The sequence below is a fragment of the Rhinolophus hipposideros genome (genome assembly GCF_964194185.1).
Source record: "Rhinolophus hipposideros genome assembly, chromosome: 12".
NCBI classification, from domain to species: Eukaryota; Metazoa; Chordata; class Mammalia; order Chiroptera; family Rhinolophidae; genus Rhinolophus; species Rhinolophus hipposideros.
The window spans coordinates 76,009,761-76,029,868 of record NC_138058.1 but is presented as its reverse complement, the minus strand read 5'-3'; the positions used below and the strand labels follow the sequence as shown (position 1 = coordinate 76,029,868).

The following is a 20,108-nucleotide window of genomic DNA, read 5'->3' as shown; positions in this document are numbered from 1 at the left end:
CTCGTCCCAGATGGCAGCCCATCGCTCTGCCTTCCCAGGGTCTCCTGGAAGCGCCCTCCCTGATTTTTCCTAGAATTCCAGGAACGCTGGCACTGAGACTGGACTTCACGTAACCCTCCCACCGTGCACACCACATCAGTCCGTCCGCCAGGCCCTGTGGGTAACTGCAGACAGACATCCTCCCAGGCACTGGGCTTCCTGCTGTGAACGCCTCCAAGCACCTGTTTAGCTGCAGGAGCCAGCGGCTGGAGCCCAGGGTGCCTCCTCCACCCTCGGCTCCTCCCCGCACCTGCTTGGCACCGCCCCCCGACAGGGAGCAGGCCAGGAGACAGCCAGCCCCGACCGACCACCCCTGCAGCTTGGCCTGGGCTGGTCCACCAGAGGCTTCTCATGTGGCCATGTCTTTAAGCGGGGCCGGACTCTCTCCCTCCAACAGGGCCAGCTTCCGGCCACCAGAGAGACCTGCCCATCGCTGAAACCCAGCTCCAGGCAGAGCCAGTATTTCCCCCGGAGGCGTGGCTGCATGCCCACAACCTGAAGCCGGCCTGGACAGGACTCTGAGATGACATGTGCGCTCTCACTCCACGCAGCCACTCATTTGTGGCTCCAGAAAAAGGAAACAGTGACACTTGGCTGACATCCAAGCGTTGCCTTTCTGGACGTTCTCATTAAAACACAGAACACAGTGAGTCTTCAGCAGGAGCGAGAGCAGAAGTGGACACCATCTGAAGAGACGTCCTGAGCTACTAACAGGCAAGGACACCCAAAGTCATTAATCCCCAGAACCTTCAGACCTGAATTCTTTGATAAGCTAATGATTTGCCGACTGATGTGTTTAGCTTTCTAATACTTTGCCCTAGGCTAAAATATCAAAAACACCCTCCTATAAAAATATCCAATCAATACAATTTATATACAAAAATACTTTTTTTCAGTAAATACTGGGAAGAGGTGGGGACAATCTTCACATTTAGAGCCCAAGGAGGCTGCATGGGCTAAAACCCTGGCGTGCTACTCAAAGCCGTGTGATGTCCTCGGCCTCAGTCTCCCCAGCTGTGAAGTGGGTACTAATATCTGCCTTCTGGGATTCTGAAAAGAGTAGATGAGACGGAAGTGAGGTGCCCTCAATACACAGTCTGTGAACTACGGTGACACTGAGTTACAGCCGTGAGTGGAGAGGGTGCAGGGCCGTGAGTGGTCACTCCAGGCGGGTCTGTAACCTACACCGCTGGCGCAGAAGGCCTTCAAGTCCACCAGTGCCATTCAATTTCATATACGCACGTGAGAAGTTTAGATCCATGTTACATCACACACACGATTTGCTGGAACTAAACCGGGTCAGTCAGTGTCAGAGGGAAAGCCCAAGTTCAAATACCAGAATGCTTTACAAGGTGAACTGCTTGAAAATGTGAATTTTATATTCAACATTACAAAAAAAGATGACCAGGAGCCCAGTAGGTACAGCATCATTTGAAGGGGGAAATCCCTGCCAAGTCAACTAAGTTTACTGCGTTTCCCCGAAAATAAGACCTACCTGGAAAGTAAGCCCCGGCACGATTTTTCAGGGTGCCATCCCCTGAACATAAGCCCTAATGCGTCTTTTGGAGCAAAAATTAATATAAGACCCAGTCTTATTTTCGGGGAAACATGGTATGTAGGGACAAACCCCACAAACATGGCTGTGGTGCTTTGAGCCCAGGACTGGATTTGTGTGAGCCTGGCTAAGGGCTGCTCTACATAAGGCCAGGGAGTCAGGTCAACCTGTGTCTGCAGCCAGCATGGAACCTACAGCTCGGACCAACCAGGTGTTTCCTCTCTCCCTCTAAGAGTATCTAAACACACCCCAAACTAGTCCTGTCTGTTTAGTTGTCTCGTGTATTCCCTCGTGTTTAACCTTGAAACACAACTGCAAATGCTCCCACATCAGAACCTCCACAGTCCTGGGCCCAGGGATGCAGGGCTGGCTCCTAGCAGGTGGGCACCTTGATGGGCTTGGGGGCAGAGCCAGCTGGCTGCACCGTTGCCTGGGAAACCGCCACTGAGGTGTGTGCTGGAGTCCACACAAGGCTGCAGTGCACAGGGGAAGCCCAGCTGGTGCCCATTAATGCCCTCAGGTGGCTGTGGTGGGACCAGGAGCCAGTTCCAGAAGCAGTACCCTCCCACTGACAAAGAGGCTTATCTCGCTGCCTCGCTAATGAACACAGCATCCGTCAGCCACCCAAACAAAACGCAGAGAGAGAGCACCGCACCGAGGGCTCTCCTTAAGCAGTACCTGTGGGCTAGAAGTGAGCTCGGCAGCCGGCATGCCTGTGACGTGGCCCCCCTTCCCTTACTGTAAACGGTTCTCTTTCCTCTCCTGTTTCTCTTCAAATGGCTGAAAATGCAGGATGTGGGGTGGGCGAGGTGGGTTCTGAATACACAAAAGTAAAAGACTAATTTTAAACACACTTTTCTGCTCATCAATCGTTTTAAAACTGCACAGGGCAACTGCTGTGAAATTCTGGATCTCCCCATGAAACAAGCACAAAATAAGAAGTTACTGGAAGGCCTAATAACTAACATTTTGCATATAAACCGCTTCTCATCTGGCAGCCCCCAAGTGCTAGACCTTTACAAACACGGAAGGTGGCTGAGTTGGTCACACTGCAGTTTTCATTTGATGGCCTGCTGAAAAGCTCCTGAAGGAGGGGCCCAGGAAGTGAGCGGTGCAGCTCATTTTGGGGGTGCAAGAGATCCCGCAGCAACATTCCTTCGACTGCGCCCAGCCACCACAAGCCAGAACACACTCACGTGAACGACGACTTTCCATAGGAAACTGAGATGAAAGGGAGGACGTGATGGGGAAGCGGACTTCAGGGCTGGACAGACCTGAGTGTGAATCTCAGCTCCAAGGGGCTGGCTGCTCTGTTCCTGGGGGAGCATTTCTCTCATCAACAGAATGGGAACAACGGCTCCTTCAAGGAATGAGGTTAAGCGGGTTGAAGACCGTGAAGCGCAGCCACTGCACAGAAACCGGGCGTCTCCCCACCGCGAACCCCCTCCCACCCTCGGGCAGCTGTCCATGGTGTGGGCCACGCCTCCCGCCCGTGGCCACGCCTCCCGCCCGTCGCCACGCCTCCTGCCCGTGGCCACGCCTCCCGCCCGTGGCCACGCCTCCCGCCCGTGGCCACGCCCAGCTCGCGCCAGTCTGGGCGGAGCCTCGGCCTGCGTTCTGCCTTCCTCCTGCCTGTATGCGAGGTGTGTCCTCCGCGCGCGTCTCCTTCCTCCTCCGGGTCCTGGGGGACCTCTGGGCTCCCCAAATTAGTCTTACTTTTGTGTTTTCAGAACCCACCGCACGCACCCCACCGAGCCTGCTCCCCTTCTCCGGCCTTCCCCCCGTAGCGGGACCAATGCTGAATGAGAGCTGATGGCGGGAATCTGGCTCCCCTTCCTGTGCGCAGCCTCACGGCTGGGCCCGCAGGACTCGTTGGGCCAGTGTGTGTGGAGAGCCACACGACGGGACTGCAGGTGACACGCCAGCGGGCCACTTCTGAGCGCGGGCAGCAGGACGAGGAGGCAGGCGCAGGGCCCGGCCAGCCGGAACGCACGCGGCGGGAGAGGGAACAGGGACGGCGGCTGCGGGCAGCAAGGGAACTGCTGTGCGAGTGGCCGGCAGGAGGCCCTGCACGCAGCCGCCAAGGGCCGCGGAGCCAAGGCCGCGGGGAAACACCGGAGACCCAGAAATTCTCAGAGGAAAACTCAGACAAGAACAAAAGCCGTGCGTGTACACACTGCCAACACAGCTTCCCTTAGAAGAGCAAAATACTGGAAATAAGTGGTCACCGAAGCAGCACTGGTTAAACACCTGGGGACGCTCCACACCACCACCGAAAATGACCTGGGAAAAGCACGATGCCTACATCCCGTCCAGTTCTACACGCTGCCGAGCCCTCCCAGGTCAGCGCGTCTGCGGCCCATGCCTCCCGGCCTCCCTCCATGTCACGTGTGCCAGAGACTCCCAGACCAGGAAGAAGGGCTGGGAGAAGAGAAGAGAGGAGTGGGCTCTTCCCACACTCTGGGATTGGGGGTACATGGGGGCCTAATGATGGACCCAAGCCCCCGACACAGGACAACGGCTGCGGTGGGCAGGAGAGTTCAGTGCCCTCTGCCCACTGACCTGCCACACCAAACACAGCGCCCAGCCTCTGCCTGACAAGACTCGGGTCACCCAATGCCCAGTCTCAGGGACAGTGAACTTCTACTTCAAACAGGAGTCTGTGGGTTTCCTCTGTCTCGTTCCGTATGAACTGAAAGAGAGTGTGCTGAGTTCCAACAGAGAAAGGCTGCTGCCGACCACAGGAGGCTGGGTCCAGGAGGGTGCGAGCTTCCTGCTGTCACAACGCGGCCCTAGAGGTCGGCCGCTCTCGGGGCTCGCCCGGGAACCCAGCGCCATGGCACAAAGAAGCTGAGTGGCCATGCTGACAGGCCACGAGGAGCTGTTCCATTGCTGCTGCTGCTCGAGTCTTCCCAGCCAAGAGCCAGCACCAAGTGCCTCGCATGGGAGAGAGCGAGCCTTCCCAGGACCCCAGCTCACCCTTCCACACCTTCCGGCCGAGCCCCGGGCACGTGGGGCAGGATGAACCATTCCCTCTGTGCCCTGCTTGAGCCTGGACCCAAGAACCCGTGCACATGATAAAGGGCTGGCTTCGCTCTGCTGAAAAAGTCGAGCTCCTTGACAAGCCAAAGGGTATTTTATGACTGCCATCATTGTGTGTACCTGTGTGAGGGCCAGATGCACACTGTTGTCACTGAAAATGCATTACCATGACAGTCTCCATTAATCTCCACTTGGCAGAGGCCGAACTTCAGAAACCCCAGGAGAGGAGCAGACAAGGAGCAGGACAGAGGCTGGTCCAGGAGGCCTCCTGCCAGGTGTCCCGGGGACATGGGAAGACAAAGGTGAGGGACATTGTGGAGTTTATAGTCTGGAAACGCCACCACAGTCAAACTTCCAGTGTGTGTCCTGAGATGTCTCCTATTTTCGCCTCGGTAACACGGAGGCATTTCCATCAGCATGTAGGAAAGGCGGTACACTGGGGGACGGGGGGCAGGGATGCCCCATTGCGCAGCCCACACAGCAGAGGCACCGGGCCCTCTGGAAATGCACAGACAGAGCCCATATGCCCAGCAGGCCCATGGCCTGGATACGCACCTCACGTATCCAGGAAAGCAAAGCTCGGACAGAAGCGGCCTGCTGAGGACACGCTGGCAGTGAGAACAGGTGGAGCCCAGCCCTGACTCCTACACGAGGTGGGGACACCTGGCCTCCACGCTGGGCCTGCCGAAGTGCAGGGTCTAGGTGGGGAGGTCGCTTCCACTACAACTCAGCTCCGTGTGGCCAGGGGTCGCACGCAGCAACTCATTTTGCCAGCAGTAGAGACTTGGCCGGCATATGGCACACACCCGATGGCATTTGCTGGTGGCTGGGGTGAAGGGTGGATGGATGGACAATGGACACAGGCTGTGGCACCCACCCAGTGAGGTACCCACCCACTTGTTCACTGAACGCCTGACAACAGGGGTAAGAAAACTGAGAGGGCCCTTCTCAAAGGGGCTTGAGCTGGGAGGTGTGAAGGACGGCCCACCCCCATGACTCTGTTCACCCCACGTTTTGCCCTGCCCCCTTCCTTGCTGTCCCATGACATTATCTGCATGACCCGGCCGCTCCTCAGTCTTCCATTTTTCTTTTCACCAAGAACCGTTCCTGTGGCCTGACCTGGACATGCCATCTGTGTGGTGTATGAAGAGGCCCGTGTGAGCCCTCAGCAGGTCCCTCACCGGCACCGCTAACGGAGGCTTTCTAACGAGCACGAGGCCTCTCTCCGCGCAGCCCGGCGGGGGTTTGACGCGGATCAGGGAATCTCAGGACATGAGTCTAGGCAGTGCGGAGTGGCCCACGGGAACCACAGGCAGGAGAGGCAGGCTGCCGTGACCTTGCACACCGCTTTATTTGTCTTCCGTGTCCTCAGTGGAAAATAAAAGGTGTTATTTTTCAACTGCTTCCACTTCTATTAACTGGGGCCAAGGTCGTCTGAAAAACAGATCACTATCTCATCGCTAAACTTAAAAGAAAAAAATAGAAACACTGAATTTGAAGCATATTTTGGGGCCCTTGAGTAGTTTCAGAAATTTTCATTGAAATTTTCCAAGTCCTTCAAGCGTTACCATGGGGCACACAAGCAGATGACGTGAAATGCCAAGTATTACACCTGTACAGAGCGCTCCCACCACTTGGTCTGCTAGGGTGTGTGGCAAGTTCTTCTGTTTCTCTGACTGGTATCAAATAAATAACAGTTATTAATCACGGAGGAATACTAATAATAAAGAACAGAAAGTACTTCCGATTACAAAGCCAGGCCACTGGTGTGGTCCTTGGAAGAACAGATCCGGACTAGAACCCGTTGCTAAGCAACAGAGCCAGCCGCCCTGCCTCCTCCTCCCCCCTTCCATAGGTGTCCGCTACTGGACCTGTCAGCCAGTGTCTGGGGGTGGCAGCCACTTGACACGAGTGCAAATGTGCGGATCTCAGGGGAAAAAGACCGACCCTTCACTGCCTCTGAGAAGCGTCTGTCTGAAAGCACAGCCAGACACCCTGGCACCGGGAGGCCCAGATTCACCTCCACCGCCCAACCTCTAAAAATAGATGGGTCACGTTCAAAACATGTGGTGTATGGACGTGCACCTTCTGAAAGTCGACGGGAGGGGGCCTTTTTAACCGAGATCCCACTCGATCAGTCATTCCCTCACAAGCTGGGGACACGGCAGGCTCCCAGCAGCATCCACAGCGCAGAGCAAAGGCGGCCCCACCCTCAGGGAGCCTGGGCGCTCCGTCCCTCGCGAGCCACCCGCCATCTGTGCGACAGGAACACGCACGCCACCCTGCTGCAAGCGCCTCCACACCCATTATCTCCTCTGATTAAAAGGCAGTCTTTCAAATCCATGATTTTCACGCACTCCGCAGCTTTCTGGAGTTTTAATTGCCCACTCTGCTTTCCTCCTAGGCAGCAGAACTGCTCTATTCATCTCCCCCCACCACCACCCCGGCCTCAGTGAGGGGAGACGGGGAAACGGCTGTGTGTTCACTGACAGGCCTACTGATGCCTCGGTCCCTGCCCTCTCGGGGTTCAGCGTCTTAGCCGTCTTTCTCAGTCAGCCCTCTGTCATCCCCTTCTTCTATCTGGGTTATCTCCTAAATTGTCGTACTGAAACAAAGACCACCAGCCTCAGAATGTTCTCTGCGCAGGGCATGGGGGTGACATGCCCCGGAGACCAGCCACCTCAACAACCAACAGCAGGAAATGAACGGGGATCCAGGGATCCTAAGATCCTCAGCTCGCTCAACCTGGGGCGCTGTGGACGTGGGGTACGAGCCCTTCCTGCCCCCGCGCTGCACTGACACCCTCCTCTCCGACCCACACGCACTGCAGGCCCAGACGGGATCCGCGGCCCCAGATCCCCACGCACCTCGCGTCCCTTGGCTCTGACTGTGGGCGCACACCGACCGCGCCCACCAGCACTTCTGCCCTCACCAGCTCACCCAGCGCAGGACACTGGTTCACACCTCGGCCAGCGCTCCCGCCCTCACCCGCTCAGCAGGCACAGGATCCGTGTCTAGCACTGACCTGATCTCTCCCAGCTCGGTCCTCCTGGCGTCCCATATCCATAAACAGTCCAGTCACCGTGACGGCCGTCCCCTCACACCTGACATTCACATACATCCAGAATCCTGCTGTGCCCGCTGGCCCCCGCCAGTACGTACTGCTTGCGGGACAGCCCCAGAGTCCCCTGCCGGCCCTGCCACCGCTCTGCTCTGCCCTCTGCCGGCCTCTCATTCCCCCCCTTCTCCCCAACCACTTGCTTTCTCCCTGCCCCCACAGCACTGATCACCAGCTGCCATGTGCCACGTTCACTCGTGCTTCAGTCACTGTCTCGTCCCCACCCCCAGCACGGCCAGCTCACGGCCAAGAGCTTTGTTCCTTGTGCTCCCTTAGGCCCGGACATCTCCCAAAGAAGCGCAACAATATCTTCAGAACAGGTGGCTCGTCCCTCCCCGTCAGCCACACTTCCCACCACCTGGGCCAGCTGGGCCCGCTCACTTCCTGCCTCACACGCAAGCCCGCCCCTTGTCACTCAGGGCGCCAGCCAGCCTGCTGTCCCCACCTGAACACACGCCCAACACAGCCCCACGTCAGCCCATGTCAGCAACTTCTCTGGAATGCCATGCTCCCGGATCTCTGCACGGCACACACCTGTGGTGTGCACACGCGTGCGTGCATGTGCGCAAGCGCACACACACACACACACACACACACACACACACACACACACACACCCCACGCACTGACGTTCTCTCTTGCTGCCTTCTGCAACGGCTCAGATGCCTACCCCGAGAAGAACAGCACCCCTCCCTGAGGAGGACCAAGGCCTGCACCTTGCTCTGATCTCCCTCACACTCCTTGTAGGAGCTATACTGACACGAGTACACGCTTACTGGCCGCAGTCGTGTGGTGGGGGGCAGCAGCCTGACGCAAAACCACAATTCCATGTCGAGAATGGTGCCTGGCATGCAGTACACACTCAGTAACAGGTGCCGAGTGAATAACAATGATATGTCAGGTCAAGTCCACAAAGATTAGGAGAGCTGCTCAACACTTTTACACACACAAAAGGATATCAAGTGATACTCTCTTATTGAAGATGCTGCTTTACCATTAACATGTGATGGGGACTGTCATCTGGGAAGTGGAATGTTCCAGGCACCGAAGCCACAGTAAAGAGAACACCTTTTCCTTGGACATGGCCACGCAATCAACACAGTTCACACTTCCTCAGGAACTTTTCCTAAAGGTTATTGGTTCTGACTCAGTCTTTGTAACAGCTTACCATCTGCCCATTTGTACTAAATTTAAGTGGCTCCCAAGGAGGAAGGGAAGGGGGTAGGGGGCAAAACAGGGCAGAGGGAAGGAGGAAATGGAAAGAGGGACAAAATGTCCTCAAAATGCAGAGGCAGGCATGTCAGGAACACGGCAGACGTCCCCTTCAGTGGGCCTGAGCAAGCTGCTGTCACCGGGAGCGGCAAGACCACTGGGTTCCTTCTCTAATCGACCAGGCTAATTGCCATGCAGATCACAGGTGTCAGCAAGTGCACGCATGCTTCTGTTTCTGTCGACACAGAGGACACTGATCCTAGCTGCCAGTGCTCTGGGCCAGACCGGGCCAACTCTTCCATGTGTCGGGAGCCGGCCCCTTTTCCAATCAGGAAGTGCAGCCAGCCGCAGTTCCTGGGATCCCCGGCTCTGGCACTGATGAGAACACGTGGAGGAAGCGCCGTCTCCACGCTGAGGGACACGCCTCTGGGCAGGCCAGGGCCTCTGGGCAGGCTGGGGCCTCTGGGCAGGCCGGAGCCTCTGGGCAGGTCGGCGGCAGCACCCACAGGAAGCGGGAGACCACTCAGAGTGGAATCAGTCACACCCAGCATTACTACACAGACATTTGGAGGTCAAGAATTCCGTTTTTTTTGTAATTAGGATTCACCCTGATGCAAAATGGGATGCCATCTTATGTGAATAGGACACAGTTCATTGCACACCTGAGCGCCTGCTCCGTGTCAGATTCTGCTGGCACTGAATGTTTATAATTTATAACCTCGCTGCCTTCAAAAGGGGTCTAGGAAAGGATGCTGCTTGCTGAGTGCATTATAACGTAGAGCAGAATTATAGTATAAAAATATGAGGTATGTGATATTTCTAAAAGTAGTTTTATCTAAATACAGTGCATACCTCCTAAGACAACAGTTTTACAAATAACCAGCATGCCTGCATATTTAGTAGGTAACACACTGAAAATGTTCGGGGGTAAACCTGAGGGCGGAGCTCCCTGGGTACCTGCACACATTCCCTTGTTTAATCGATACAACAAACCTTTTAAATCGTGGCACAAGCATCATTTCATAAATAGCAAGACTGAAGTCCTTAAATCCTAACCATCCTGCCTCTTCCCCGACTTTCCTGGAGCACGTGCAAGTGGATGTTACTAGAGGGTCGTGCGTGTGGCCACACACCCATCTCCAGCGCTGCAGTCAGTGAGTGGTGCAGTCAGGATGGCACAGTCTCTGCCCGACCGCATGGCCTGTCGCTGCCCTGCCCCTCCAGCCAGGCCAGGTAGACCACCTAGGGCACAAGCAGTTGGACAAGGTCTTAAGCCAACAGTTCCAGTCTGGACACCTGCTAAAACCACTCAGAAATGGCTTAAAACTCCAAACACCAGGGGCCCTTTTGCAAAATACTCTGATTCAAAGTGAGGCCGAGGGACGGTGACCTCTATAAGGATCTCGGGGACGATCCTAACCAGCAGCCAGGTTGAGGACCTGCCAAGCATTTTATGTTAATGGTTTGCAACTCCAAGCACGTTCCATAAGCTATGCAGCTGGCAGAGTCATGTGCCTAATCCGTCCTACTCATGGACGCTCCCCGTGTCTGCCGGTGGTAATGATGGGAACCTCGCTTCTGTTCAGAGCTGGCCAACTATGTGACCTACGACGGGCATCTGTTTAATGCCCGTCCTTCCAAGCAAGCACCACTATTCCTCTATCACAAAGAGTGATCCTGAGCTTCAGACAACCTAAGAAACGCTCCACGGGCACACAGCCTCTGAAGGGCGGGGGTGCACAGCCAGGCACGTCGAATTCCAATGCCTGCTTCCTCGTACCACCCAGTTTCCTCTGATGAACAGAGAACAACCTCCAAGAGGCCCTCAGTTGATGACAACAGTAGGTAAACATTAAAACAATGCCTTCTAGCATGAAAGCAACCATGACGCTACGTTAATGAGTGTGGCTGTGTGCCAATAAAACTTTATCGACAAAACCAGGCGATGGGCCAGATTTAGCCAATTGACCACAAAAAGGTTTTGTATTCCGTGTTTCTCCGAAAATAAGACCTATCCAGACAATCAACACTAATGCATCTTTTAGAGCAAAAATTAACATAAGACCCAGTCTTATTTTACTGTAATATAGGACTGGGTCTTACGTAATATAATACAAGACTGAGTCTTATATTAATTTTTGCTCCAAAAGATGCATTAGAGCTGATGATCTGGCTAGGTCTTATTTTCGGGGAAACAGGGTAATAGAGCCATTTGCTCATTCACTACATTCAGCAAACATTTTCTTAGTGCCTACTGTGTGCCAGGCCCTTCTAAATGTGTGGGCAGAGCAGTTGGCAATGCTGAATCGTCTGTCATTTCAGATGGCGGTGACTCACGGACAACTTGCTATTTACTGTCCTTTCCCCTCACCCCCTAACTGATGCTGTTAGCAGAGACAGGCTACGTGACGACACGTCACATAACCCACCCTTTTGACTCGGTCAGCAGCTCTGGTCTTAGCCATTTTATTGACTGAGAATCCTTGCAACGTGTGAAAAATGGCTTCTGTGGCTTTCAAAAAGAAAGGTTTGGAAATCATGGGTCTGGACTACATGTTGCCATTTTACTGATTACCGTTTTAGTGTGTGGGACAGAAGCCAAAGTCTTACGAACGTCAGGTTACACTTATCACTTCCCCTACATCTACCTATCAGGCGAACCACTGTGTCGCAGGAGGGAAAACTAATGTGAAGGGACTTTGGGCTTCCGAAGTTACCCTGGTGTTACCAGGATCTGACCACGCGCTGACGCACGACGGCCACTGGGACATCGGGGACCGCCCTAACCCCACTGCTGAATGACTGAACGTGCAGGTCCTTCCAGGTGGCCAGGCTAATGACACAGGGACTCATACACACGGCCAGTGGTCTCACTCGAGTAAACACACCTGAACTGTGTGAGCCTAAGATCAAAACAACTTTCGGGAAAGTATTTCTAATCTTATCATATTGAAGATTCAAAACGGTCTCTTAGTCCAAAGATTGACCTAATGTGAGCTCAGAGAAATGATAAAATAAGGTGATCGGGTAAGAATAAACTTACTGGAGGCAAGGAATGTGTAATCTTTGAAACCTGGGGACACCCAGGTTCACCATTTAAAATATCTTGGGTGTTGGATGTGACACGTGTTCCCAGGAACACCTGAGAATAGGAACACGAGAGAATAAAAACAAATTTGGAAACGCACGTCCAAACTTCTCACTCTGCAAGGAGGGGAGCGCGTGTCAATGGGGACTTTGCAGGGCCACCCGAGGCTCCGAGGCCACAAAGGAGAACCTCGAGGACTTGCTAATAGGCCTCCCGAGTCTGCTCAGGTGGCAGCAACTCTCTAGAGTAGAAAGGGAGTCAAAAGCACACTGCAGAGCCCCCCCCCCCAGGCAGCCACTTGGAACACCTTGGCACACGGCCAAGAGACTAATTCCCTGCACTCAGCCAACTCCGGCTTGAACGAGGGTGCCAGGGGCCAACTCTAGTGAAAGCACCACCGGACCTGCATCCACAGGGGACCCAGCGTGACATTCTATGACTCCTGGAGAAGCATGATAGGCAGTCTCTTGAATCAAACAGAAACCTGACTTTACAAGTAGAGAAAAAATTAAAATTTGAGATTGTTTTCCTGGGTTACTTGTAGAAGGATCTCCTTCCAAGTCACTCATGAAAATGAGCTCTTAAAGCACTGTTGCGCAGGGCGGCCGGCGGGGTCTCTGGTCCGGCTCCCCACATAAGAACGCAGGACACGGTGAGGCCAAAAAGGAACACTCACGGAGCCATAAGTAGGGGAGTCACACCACTATATTCTCACCGGCGGCATCCGCCTCTCTGCAATCCGCTCTTGCTAGCCCCCATTTTCTGCTAGCGTAGCCACGGCAGTTATATTAGTGGTCAGTGGCTCACTGGTTACAGCTGACGGCCAACTACCCACAGCTGATGGCCATCTGATCACAGTTGATGGCCATTTACTACCTAAGCCAGCACCTTTCTATGTGAGGCCGAGACCCTGGAAACTGCTTTTTGGGGCTTTGTCCCCACAAGCACGTATAGTAGATGGTAAACTGTAGTCTTCAAAGTTTCTAAGAGATCAAAAGTCCTCCCTATGGGGACAGAGCCAGGCGTGCAGTTTCCAGGTTCTCGGCCTCACTTGGAAAGGTGCTGGCTCAGGTAGTAAATGGCCATCAACTGTGATCAGATGGCCATCAGCTGTGGCTAGTTGGCCGTCAGCTGTAACCAGTGAGCCATTGGCCACTAATATAACTGCCGTGACTACGCTAGCAGCAAATGGGGGCTAGCAAGAAGATGGGGGCTGAGCTAGCAAGAGCAGATTGCAGTTAGCACGGCGGATTGCAGCTAGCAGGTGAGGTTGGTTGGTTGGCAGAGAAGCAGAAGGCAGGTTGCAGATTGTGTGACTCCTGCTTCCTGTGTCTCCAAACCAGACACCAGTGAGAATATAGTGGTCTGACTCCCCTATCCATGGCTCTGTGGGTGTTCCTTTTTGGCCTCACTATGTCCTGCGTTCTTATGTGAGGAGCGGGACCAGAGACCCCACAGGCCGCCCTGAATGACACTCCCTCTTCTAAATTAGGGGCCCTCGGCTTTGTTAGGCATCTCGTCCCTCCTCCTGGCACTTAGTTGTCCTTTTTCTGTCCCTCAATTTTTTTCTCCATAGACTTTTTCTCGTCACACTGACTAGCTTGAAGCTGATCCTAAATGAAGTCTGTGAAATGAGGAAATGGTAAATGAGAGCTCCAGTATAACAAGGTGAAGCGTCCATAAACGAAGGGCTGCCGCTGGCAGGGAGCTCAGTGCTGGTCCCTCAGGCACCACCCCCTCCCGTCGGACATGTGCCACGTCACAGTGTCCTCTGGTGGATGACTTAGTGGCATCCTCACCATGCATGTGAGCTGCAGGAAGGTCAAGGTCGGCTCTGGCTCCAGCACGGTACCTGACACACTGTGGACAGGTGATGGATAATATTGTGGGAAAAGCGGGAGAGAAAAGCCAGCCTGCCAGGGCCTGAGCTGCACAGGAAAGGACAGCCTGGGTGGCCATGGCGCGGACGTGAGTTTGTGGTACGTCGGTCTCCTCCTGTGTAGACCCAGGTCATAACTGGACGTGACCGTCACAGCTCCTGGGCAGTGACGCAGCACCGGCCCGCAGACGCATGGTCAGTGTCAATAGCTGCCACCGTCGGTGCTACTTTATGTAAAGACCCCAGCGTGGGGTCTTCTACAGCCCAGTAGAGCACACATGCACCACACTTCAGTTACCATCCAGAAAGGCTGACTTCTCATTAAAAAAAGAGATCATTCTAAAATAGAGGAGAAGGAGAAGGGCTATCAGCAGTGCTACAGACACAGGCAATGGCCAAGGAAACCACAGAAAGGCACCGGCCCCACAGGAAACCTCCGGGTCCCCCAACTGTAATGCCCCCACCTGGAGGTCACCCACCTGGCCACCACGACCACTCCCCCAAACCTACCCCAAAGCTGATGGCTGCAAGCCGCCCACACCAGCAGCGGTGTGAGCAACCATGGCCCCTCATGTGGCCACCTCTGCGTGGCAGAGCCGAGGGTACATGCTGAGTCCCTATCACAAGGGAAAATGGAAACTTGATTTCTTATTTCCATAATGGGAAACGAGACTAATAAGCTAGGAGTCTCCCCAAACATAGGAAGGCTATCCAAAAGATGATAAGCAGCCACCAACATCCTGTGGGATGTTCATGACTCGCCTTCGGAGTGTTTCCCCCCAGGAACAATGAAAACGTGAGAAAAGCGATTCATGTCAAGGCCTCAGGATCCCAGAAAAGCTTCGCGCTCTGCTGGCCAGGTACTTTCATCACATCATGTGACGGCAGCTTTTATTCCAGAATAGGCTGACTTTACCCAGAGCAGAGCTGTAATAAATAACAGACAAGTGTAAGACCCAAATAAATAGCTATTGCCTGTTATAAAAATGGAGTTGTTTTTTTTAAAAATCTCATGTAATTACACTGGATTAAATAATGGAAATTAATTATCATAAAATCCCATCATTCAAAACATTTACAGAAACGGTTTCCTGGTATAAATGAAGGCTTTGTGAATTGGCACACTTTCCCCATTTTATAAGCCTACCTGTGACATAAGCAAGCGGATGGATACTGTCCCCAGGCACACAGGTAAGGACGTCACCCTAAATGGCTGAAAGAGTCCAGGGCGTAAGACTAGGTGGCACTGAAGGGACAGTGAGGTGACTTTCCTAAAATGTCACGGAGCCCACGCAAGGCTAGGGAGGCCCCAGGACAGAGCCTGCTGTGTGGACGGATGTGGTCTAACAGCCCAGAGTGAGATGGACCAAAGGACAGTGTCCATGGCTGCCCAGCCTTTCTCACACTCACCTGGACACCAACCTAAGAGAAGCGCTGGGGGCGGGAAGCGGGGGGGGGGACAGACTGACAGTTAACGGAACAGCCTTTTCTCCCCGCCCTCTGAAAGGACTCTCACCATCCATAACATGACACCACCTTTCCAACAACCAGGCTGAAAAGGACCCAGTAGCTTCGGTCCCTCCCTCTCTCGTCTTCTAAGTGTGTCACATCCGCTTCCTGTAAACCCCATCCCAGCCTCCTGGCCCAGCTGTTCTGTTTCCCTGCAGGGTGACTCTTCCCCAATTGTCACCATCACCGTGCTGGCGCTCCGACAAGGAAACTCAAATTGCTCCTCCAGGCGTCTACGGAGTCTGTGCACAAGCCCAGCGCAAGACAGCCAAGCCTTTTAGAAACGATGTGACACTGGACGTATTGAAGAACCCAGGAAGGAAACTGGGATGAGTAAACTGGGAACCCAGCCCAAACGAACCCGGCTTAAGGAACGGGGGACGGGGGCCACCGTCGTCACAGTGGGAACCAGCATGGGCTCAAGACCTCTGCTTCCCTCATGGCCCTGACAGCCACTCTGCACAGCTCCCCACATCCTCATTTCTGTGGGTGCTGTTTGGTTTTCTTTCTTCTCCCCTTCCCATTCCCCTAACTAGTGCTTCATGCAGAACACAGCACCTAACACTCCTGAACGTGTTCCATGGTTACTGACATCTGGCGACATCATGTATTCTTGTTTGTCGTTAAAGAGTTGGTTTTTCTCTTCAAATTACTTTAGTTAGAAAGTCAAAAGAGGGAACCTCTACGTTTCCCACACTTCATATTCAGGATTTATGTAAGGGTATGGTTTCAACTTCCTTATTTCTTGATAACAGAAATCGGAGACTCTGAACTGAAACCACGCATCAAAAACTGCAGACGCCACTGGTGGCCCCAGCAGCTCCTGGCCCGTGTCGTGCAGCCCCCAGCCTTCGGCAGAGGGTGGCCCAAGTAGGTGCTTTCCTCCCTCGCAGCCCTGAGCACAGGATTGGGAGGCATTACTGGCACCTCCACAGTGACCCAGGAAAGGACATTCCACCCCGTGGTCGGCACCACAGGGGTCAGCGGGAGCTCCAGAGGCATCGAGAGAATGACACAGACCAGAACAACACCATGAGGGCCCCAAAACAAACTGTCATTGGAACCACAGCCCAGGGGAGGACGCCAAGACGTCCTCACAAAAACTGAACAGGGCAGAGCCTGCTAAAACAAGACCCAGAGTTCCCCAAAACCAGGACAATCACAATCTGAATGAGAAAAGATAATCAACAGACGCCCACACCACGGTGAACCGATACCGGAATTATCTGATGGGTCTTAAAGCAGTCACCATAAAAACGCTTTAGTGAACTTCAAATTCTCTTGAAGGAAAAAAACAAAAATCTCAACAAACAGGGACAAGATATAAAAAAGAACCAAATGGAAATCATATAACTGAAAAATACCATAACCAAAAGAAAAAACTCAGTGTATAAAACTCAGGTTCAGTAGCAGAAGGAATATGACAGTAGAAAGAATCAATGAATTTGAAGACAGAACAATAGAAAATATCCAGTTTGAACACCAGAGAGAAAACAGACTGAAAGAATAAAATGAACAGTTTCAGGAGCCTGTGGGACAACAGCAAATGAGCTGACACATATCAGTGACGTCTCAGGACAGCGAAACAGGGGGCGGAAAGTGCCTTTGAAAACACAACGGCAAGAGATTTCCCAAAGGTGATGAGAAACACAGCTTCAAGAAGCTGAGAAAACCCCGGACAGGATAACTGCAGAGAAATCCACCCCAGATATGGCACAAGGAGACATGTGAAAGCGAAAGCAAAGGGCAACTACTGAAAGCAGAGTATCATGACGTGCTTCTTAGAGGACCACCCATTCCATTTCCAGCCGATTTCTCATGTGAAATCATGGGGGCCTGCGGTGTGGCACTTTGTTGTTCAAATAATGAAAGAAATGGGCTGTCCACTGTGAATTTTGTATTTAGGGAAAATGCCCTTCAGGAATGAGGAGAAAATAAAGACATTCTCAGAAGGAAAACTAAGAGAATCTGCCACCAGAAAACCCATCTTTAGAGAAAGGCTAAAGAAAGTCTCCCAAACACAAAGAAAACACTAAGAGAAGGAGGCTCGGAGCCTCAGAAGGGAACCAGAACAACAGAATGAGTAGAAATCAGAGTGTAATGGACTAGCTTGCTCCTCATGATTCTAGATCACGTTTGATGGTTGATGACAAAACGATAACCCAGTTACAGAGAGAAGACCATGTGAGGACCCAGGAAGAAGACAGCCAGCCACGGGACAGGAGAGGGGCTCGCGAGAAACCCCCTGCCCACACCTTGGTCTGGGCTATCTAGCCTCCAACTGGCTGTGAGAAAGCTCTATTGTTTAAGCAAATGCGTGCACACGTGTGTGCGTGTACGTGCACACACACACACACACACACGATATCTGAGGGCCACTGTATAGAGAAAACCCTTAAGATAATTATATTTAAGAGTGAGGAGGGCAAAGGAACCTAAGTAGAAGTAAGGTTTCTATACTTCTCTCAAAGCAGACTTGATAAATTATGTGTAAATTGTAATATCTAATGCAAACACTAAGAAAAGTATACAAAGCAGTATATTCAAAAATAGTATAAATGAATCAAACTGAAACTCTACAAAATATTCAAGTAACCCACAGGAAAGCAAGAAAAGAGAAACAGCAATGAGAAATGAAAAGAACAGAAAACAAATAATAAAATGGCATACTTCAACCCTGCAAATCAATAATTCAAATGTAAATGGTCTAATACATCAATTAAAAGACAGTGGTTGGCAGTGACTTCAAACACACACACACATACACACACACAACCCAACTATACACTGTCTACCAACAAAATTCACCTCCCAAAGCCCAGGGCACTGGCTGAAGTGGTTGGGTGGGGCTTCTGCGTGGCCGGGGCGGCAGGGACAGGGACAGACCCCACGGGCAGACATCGTAACTGGGGTAAAGGCGATATTTCCCAGCTCACACATCCCTTCTCTTCCAGGCACCACCGCACGAAGTTTAACAGGAGGCGAACAGCGATGGCGATGGCGGACGCAAACCAGGAGAGGAGAAGGACATGGGTAAAAGGCTCAGGACGTCACGGCCTCAGAGAAGCCGCTGCGTTGAACTGGACCTGAGAGTGTGACCACACGTCCCTGTGACTGCGGCCCTGGGAGGTCAGGCCAGGCCCCAGGATTCTTCCAAGTGGAACATTCTGCCTTTAGCACAGCTCCCCTGGGGACAGCAGGACCCAGCTGCCACCCCACAGGAGTCACGGTATTCACAGGGGGTGGCTGTCAGCCAGACAGTAGCATGTTCTGACGGAGGGACAGCGGGGGCGGCGTTACCCAGGTGTTAGGGGGAGGTCCACAGGTCCCAACTATGCTGAGACAGCAGCGCTTCAGGCGTCAATAGACCGACTGCAGCAAACAGTGTCTGTTGTGTTTCCTCCTCTAGAACCTAAAGAACAAAGGGTTTCCCAAGAGCAGAATGCTCAGGAGACTGTAAAAACCTATCCTTTCTAATGGGTTTGGCAGAAACAGGAGAAATAGCAGTAGGACCTCAAAGGCTTTTAAAAGTATTGATAATTCAAAAATAATAAATTAATCTGAACTTCAGAGTAGACTTGTATTTTATTATAAAGAATGTAAGAAATCTGTAGGGAACACTGGTACTGGCGTGGGACCTCTCTTCTAGGTACACAAATACCTAAAAATGATTTTTATGTGTCAAATTTTGGTACACAATTAAGTTTTTGGTTATTCTTTCCCCTCCCCGCCCCCAACATCAGATTTTTCTCAAATAAACAAATCAGCCTAGTTTTCCATACATAAGGAGTCATAATCGCTGGTGGTAAAAATAGATTTATTTTGGCAAAATGATTCTGACACTGTAATCTATGAGATCCTGAGCAAATGAATTCCTCTGAACCTGTTTTCTTATTTATAAAATGGGGTGTATGAAGATGCCTACACTCAGAAGATGACCAGGGCCATCTCGCTAAAACAGCTTGGAAAGTGCTTTGAAAACTGAAGCACTTTGCAAACGAAATCGGGTCACCACCTGTGGAGACAGAAGGGGCTCTATCAATATAAGTGTCTACCTTATACACTTCAGCGTCTGAGGGACGAGAAGAAAACGGCATTGTATTCTCCTTGGCCTTGTGTTATAAACTCTCAAATTAACCTGATTTTCAAAAACAATGTAGGATTTTCAAAAACACACTAATTACTGCACCTTTTAGTAACTCTTCTCTACATAGAGTTCACTGATTCTTCGATAGGTAGTCTTGGCTCTGTCATTATATGGATTGTCGCAGATAATTTATGTGGTTTGGAAATCGTATAGTTATTATCTTGGTGCCATTCCACCGGAGGTCATGTCCCATAAAAGGCCAAGGTATCTGTTGTAAATAAGGTCATAAATAAGATTCTTTACTGATTCTTCTTTCAAAATCAAATGGAAAATGTATGCAGGGACCCCAGATTCCTACATTCTTCACAGTGTCATCAATTTCATAGGAAAGCAACTTGGCGATTCCAACATAGGTCAGTAACCAAAGGCATGAGCTACTGAATGGGGCCAACTCAACACACTTTCAACATTTTGGGGATTCTAGAAATTATGTTCCCACATTTAAAAAATATTTTCAGAAATTAATTATCAACAGTGTGTTGTGTTTTGGGGAGGGGTGACTACAAACAAATCCCATGA

The 20,108-nt window shown here is 52.1% G+C and overlaps 1 protein-coding gene across 2 annotated transcripts in view; it reads right to left on the bottom strand.

Annotated features, from left to right (window-relative positions):
• Window positions 1-20,108, bottom strand: part of EIPR1 (EARP complex and GARP complex interacting protein 1) — a 102,081-nt gene that overhangs the window by 46,422 nt on the left and 35,551 nt on the right. The window contains exon 1 of one of the 2 annotated variants that reach the window (XM_081068083.1): window positions 7,662-7,832. The exons of the other annotated variant lie outside the window; for it this stretch is intronic. The gene's annotated coding sequence lies outside the window, so the exon portion shown is untranslated. Of the gene's footprint in view, window positions 1-7,661; window positions 7,833-20,108 lie in introns of those variants that run through there. 2 annotated transcript variants of the gene reach the window in all.